Here is a 6,000-nt window from a genome sequence, read left to right as displayed (position 1 = left end):
TCGACTTCAAGCTCGCACCGCAAATAAATATTTATATTTCGCTTTTTAATCTTTTGTAATTTTAAGTCGCGCCATACAGCAGCCTCTTCCTACCGTTTTTTGTGTGCTATTTCGCCATGCTCTCTGTTGACTTTTCAATTTGAGAGTAGAAAAAGCACTTAGGGTTATTAGAATGGGAATCCTGGAGTTAGCTTCAAGTAGCCCTTTGAAGCCGGGCGACTTTCAGTCACAGCTTGTTGGCTTTCGAAATACATAAAGACTTTCTCCAGCTGGCCATGTCGAATGTCGAATGTCGAGTGCATTCAATTTAGATTGAATTTAACGCCGCTTCCGCTGGCAGTCAAGTGTCAGAAACGTCAATAGTATGACCCCCACCTCAGATGGACTGCGTCATAGATCCGTGGCCTGGGAACGGGGCTAAGGAAACCCACATCAAACTAACCAGGTCAGGTGAGATGTGGCTGGTCTGTGCTCCCTTTTGCTGCCAGGGAAATTAATTTCAATTTACATTTAAATGCAGTCCGTCGACTGGCGACAGGCGGCCAACTTGTGACCCGACCTTGCCGTTTCTCTGGACCTCTGCACATTCTTAATGCCTTCCATCCTTACGCTTTTTTTAATACCATAATTGGCTTACTGACGAAGGTTACCAACAGCAGCAGCAGCATCATCGGCAGGAGGAGCAGGGGAAGCTGAGAGGCGGAATAGGAAAAAATGAAAATAACTGCCACCGAATCGCACACAAATTATTCAAGAAAGATTTTTGACAGCACTCGCGCTTTCCTTCTGCTTCCCAGTGCTCCTCCTTTCCGCCTCCTGGCACTTGAAAGGACAACCTTGAAACGAATGCCCGGCATTGCAGAAAATGTTGGCAGCATTAAAGATTTATTAGCTAAGTGCACTTGCCGTTTTCGCGTTGCCGATTGTATAAGCCACGGTTGAGTTGGGTCACCGCGGCGCCTTCTATTTGGCCATCCTTCAAAATACAGCAAAGAAGTATCCAGATATGAAAAGAAGCGAAAATATTCGAAAAAGAAAGGCGGAAAAATGAATGGTGAGCTCTGTAACTTGAAAACGGCTTTAAACATTTTTAACAAAGAAGGAATGTTTTTGTGTTAGAAATTAATCATCATTTTTTCTGTTAAATATATTTCTTAATAAAGCTAGTAACTTAAAAGTTGGTTCTATCTGTTTATTTAACCTAAGATATTTATCTCGCGTTTTAAAATGCTCTATAACTTTTTAAGTATGCTTTGGTAAACGGGTCGCATACTTAATATTAGTTTAATTTTGCTCCACTTTTTGCTGATTGCAATTGCATTGCTGAACTGCTGAAATTCCGAAATAGTTTGGCTTTGTGCGCTTTTTGCATTTCGAATTCCCCCATCAACAATTTCCATTTTGTGCCGGCAAGTTCATTTGGCAGTGGACGAACCCCGATCTCTGCCTCTCTGAACAGATATAGATAGATATATATAGAGAGATATAACCCGTCCCCTTTTCCCCGCCTTCGAGTGCATTTTCTGGCAACGCCTTGCTCTCTATGCTACATCAATTTTATTGACTTTTCCCATCGTTCCACTCGATTGAATGCACAATTTCATTAGCAGTCATGCCACAAGCAGCAGAGAAATTCTCCCCGGGGGAGGGGGGAGATTAAAGGGAGAAATCCCTCGACTTTATCCCATACAATCGCCTAGCCATTGAACTGCAGTTATCCAATGTCATCGGAGACAATCAAATGCTCGCTTGCCAGCGGTTTCAGTTGCAAAACAGAGATGGCCATCAATACCCGTCCTGCCGCAAAATGGTGGTGCCATAAGTCAGCCATCAGTGGCATCAGTGGCATCATCACCCTCGCGAATTGGTGTCCTTGGCCTAATCGCGTTAACAGCCAGGCCAGAAACTTTTAATTTAATAAGCGCAAGTCATGAACATCAGCGCCATCTTAATAAACTTCAATTCCCAGAGCCAATCGCATTTCGGTTCCTGTTTTTGTTCCTGTTCCTCCTCCCAGTATAATATTATGACTGGGCTCCGAAAAACTTTTAATTAGTAGGCTGGCCGAAAGTTTTTCAATTATTGCCACCTGCAACTTAACCCTTCCCCCAACCCCCTCCCCCGCAATAGCGATTAGGGGCCCGCCATTTTGATTTTAAATTAACTACCAATACCCAAAGGGCCAGCGCTAATGACCACCATGTAATTAGCCAGGAAGCGTGTGCAAATAATGTCTGGACGAAGGCGTGGGCGAAGGTAAACCCGATTAGGGACTTTAAAGTTCTGCTCCACCATTCTGCGGCATAAATATTTCTAGCCGCATCTGTCGCCTGGCCGCAGTCAAACAAATGTATCTTTGGCTGCATGACAAATGCCGTCTAGACGCCAGCGGCCCACAGGGAAAAGCGACCGGGAAAAAATAGGACAATTTTCGAGCTTAGCGCGGCTCAGTCCCTCCAATTTTTTGGTGACATTTTTCGATTGGCTGCAACTTGCAGCAAATGGCTCGTCTGCAGTTCTTCCTGCCCGACACCGCTTTTCCACCTTCATGTTTCCGATAGAAAAGCCCTTTTCATGCCCACAAATCACACGCCGTACTCTGTCTGTAAATGCTTGATGATATAGATCTAAGTCGGGAAAAGTTGATGTCCCTGTTTAAGATGGATTGTAGAGGTGGCTGGTGCATTGGATATTTTGAGAATTATTGGGATTTAGTAAAGTATTATAGTATTATATTCTCACAGAAACATAGATATGTCTTAAATATTAATGTGAATTTTCATTTTAACTCACCAAACTGTTAAGTAAAATAATTAAAGTTATCATAAAAAATATTTTGCGTTTGGTAAGTTTCAATTTATTGTGGGCATATAAATTTGTACGTGCTTTACCTTTATATATCTTTATACCCGTGTTGACATTAGGTTTTCATGCATTTGTTTTTTAGTGCAGTACTAGACTCGCAAGCTTATTCAAATCTTTTATGGTCGAAACGCAACCCCTTCGTCTTTCATGTTTTCCCGAGCCAGCGCGTCATAATCATATATCAAAGCCGCACAAAAGCCGCCTCATAATGAGCTGCCAGCAAAAGACATCGCGCAGCAAGCTGCACCACCGAGCTGCAAGTTGCACCAGCACACGGCGTCTGCAGCTTCTACTTTGCAAATTACTTGCACGTTGCATCCACATCCACACTCACATTCACATCCACACTCACATCCACACTCACACCCACACTCGCGTGCACATCCTGCGAGGGAGGATGGATACAGGGTGGCTGTTGTTGTTTATGCAGAAGAAACTGTCATGAGTCTACTAAGCACTTGTGACATGGCCCCATGCCACATGCATATGCAGCATTTGCTGCGCTGCGCCGACATAATTTGCGACGAAGTGCTCCACAAAATATGCACATGCAATGGCGTTGGGGAAAATGGAAAAAGGCAAAATAATAACGGAATTCCTTTAATTTTCACACCACTACAAGGCGAGATGCTAGGCCAACCAGCCGAAGTTGCACTGAGAAAAAAGAGGGCCTTGATTATATTCATTAAGAAAAAATCCACTAACAACTGACTGTATAAGAAATAAGAAAACCTAACTATGCTATCTTTCCAGTTTTCATGAAGTAATTGAATTGATAAAAATTAGAAGGTACAGTTTTTGGGTGGTTTTTGTAAGATGAATATACAATGAAATCTCGTTCTTAGTTCACGTTTTTATTCCCTGTGTGGTCGTAGTAGCAGCCGCAGACATTGACGACAGTGGCCCAGAGGCAAGTAAGCCGGAGTTGGTGTCGGAGTTGTAGTTGGAGGCGGAGTCGAAGCCGGAGCCAGAGCCGGAGCAACTTGAACGGTTAAGTACTCGGCACACACTCCCACGGCGAGGAGCAGTCAAGTCAACTGAAAACGTGACAGGATATCCTGCTGCTGCTGTTACTGCTGCTGCTGCTGCTGCTGCTCCTGCCACCCAGCTACTGCACCTTGTCCTGTGATTTTCCCACTTCCAGTGGAGTGGGTGGCTTTCCCTTTGCTTTCCCTGGTGATTACGCAACCAGCACGCAAATGATAAAGCGAACGTGTCGCTTAATGTGCCCCCCCATTATAATTTTGCATCTGAGCAGTTGGCTATGCCAAACGATTCTTCGTCTGGCCTCGATAGATCATCCAGTTTTTGAGTGCTTCTAGAATGGAGGTCAAATTCATTTTAGAGGTTATACTATTTTACATGTTTGATATGTTTAATATGAGTCCGATTCTCACTCACTCAAATCGAAACAAACCAATCACAGAACTATTTAAAACTAATTAGCTTAAAAACTCACGTTGACCTAAGAAATTGGTAAGTAAGTATTTACTCTGTGTCAATCAAAAAAGTTCTGCCATTTGTCTGTCGCAAGACTTATGACAAGCTCTAATTGAAAATAATTTAACGTGAAATGCTGAAATATTTTCGGTTGTGGTCAGGATAAATTCAAAGTTTATGGTATCACTTGTGCTGCGGTTGCTGCGTATTTTTCTAAATCATTTGCAAAACAGTCGTGATAAACGTTTGCTTTTGTCGCTTTTGTGGTCGGCTTGCCAGAATTGTCCGGCTCCAGCTCACCTGTCATACAATTGGAATTTATGTCCGACTGCGGTTATCCACAGCAGCAGCGGGGCTGTGTGGATATATTCATTTGTATCTAAGAGAATTGGGTAAAAATTGCATTGATTAAAGTTTGTTATTTGAATATTCATTGGCAGTCGCTGTGGCAGTTGCAGTTGCAGTGGCAATGGCAGTGGCGGTGGCATAAAAGACGACAGCTGTTAATGCCAACGTAGCATATGAAATATTTATTTATGTATTTATACATTATTTTTCGCAATTTATTGTCTTTGGATTTATTTGTCAAATTTACATTTCTAATAGTGCCAGCACGATATCGTTTGTGGTCGTAATTAGATATGTAAATTTGCAATTTGTATGGCCCGATGGCCGAGAGATAAATACTTCATGAAACTGATAGTACTGATAGTCAATGGTGAATTAGGTATAAGTGCATTTTAATTAAGTGTACATCGAGTGGGCAATTGGGCAACTAGACGAAAGAATTAAGATACATTGAAGCGTGCTGGAGCTTTATTAATTTTAATTACACACTGTATTGAGTGTTTGGGTATTTAATGGGCAAACGTGGGTGCAAAAATTGCATTGAATTTATCGAAATATGAATATCAAAATATGTGTGGTGCTGTTTAAGCCTCGACACAATAGCGATAATAATTTGGGATTTTCATACTCAACTCAGCATTTTTCTAATAATGTGTTTGCGTTTGTGTTTGTGCATGGGAATTGGATTTTGCCGGCGGCAAACAAGGCAAAAATAATATGAAATTAATTTCTGTTTATTTTAGCATAAATTATACTTTCTGTAAATTTATGTTTGGTGCACAGAAAAGGAGTCGCCCTCTGCCGCATATCAATTAAAAGCCATTCCCCTCCCTCACTCCTGTGCCAAATTGAATAAAGCATTGTTGGTCATTTTTAGTTGATTTTCGATATTTATCGCTTTTGCTGGGCCTATGCCAGGCCCGAATTTATGGCGAATTTTTAGCCACAGCCACAGTAGCACACAACATTTCCCAATGTCCTTGGCGATCTTATTTGTGTGTCCTTGCAATATTTATTACACACAGTTGCACATGAACATGGCGTATACGTAATATAGAATTTTGTGGCCCATAGCCGCTGTCCCATCTTTCTTTTCACTTTTGTTGTGTTTTATGTGTGCTACATTTGTTTTCATTTACAAGTATTTCACTTAAAATTTATTTGCCGTACACATTTTTATGGCTTAGCTTGGCTTTGTCCTTCGCTTCGCATGCTCCGCCCCAGCAGCCAGATCCTTTAAATAATGTATTTGCGAGTACTAAAATTAAAATTTATTTACCATTCTCCCTCCGCTTTATAGTTCACTCAATAAAAAATGAGACATTGTAATAGATTCAAATTAAAGGT

This window comes from Drosophila teissieri, chromosome 2L (genome assembly GCF_016746235.2).
Source record: "Drosophila teissieri strain GT53w chromosome 2L, Prin_Dtei_1.1, whole genome shotgun sequence".
NCBI classification, from domain to species: domain Eukaryota; kingdom Metazoa; phylum Arthropoda; class Insecta; order Diptera; family Drosophilidae; genus Drosophila; species Drosophila teissieri.
Note: the sequence above shows the minus strand (reverse complement) of the source record.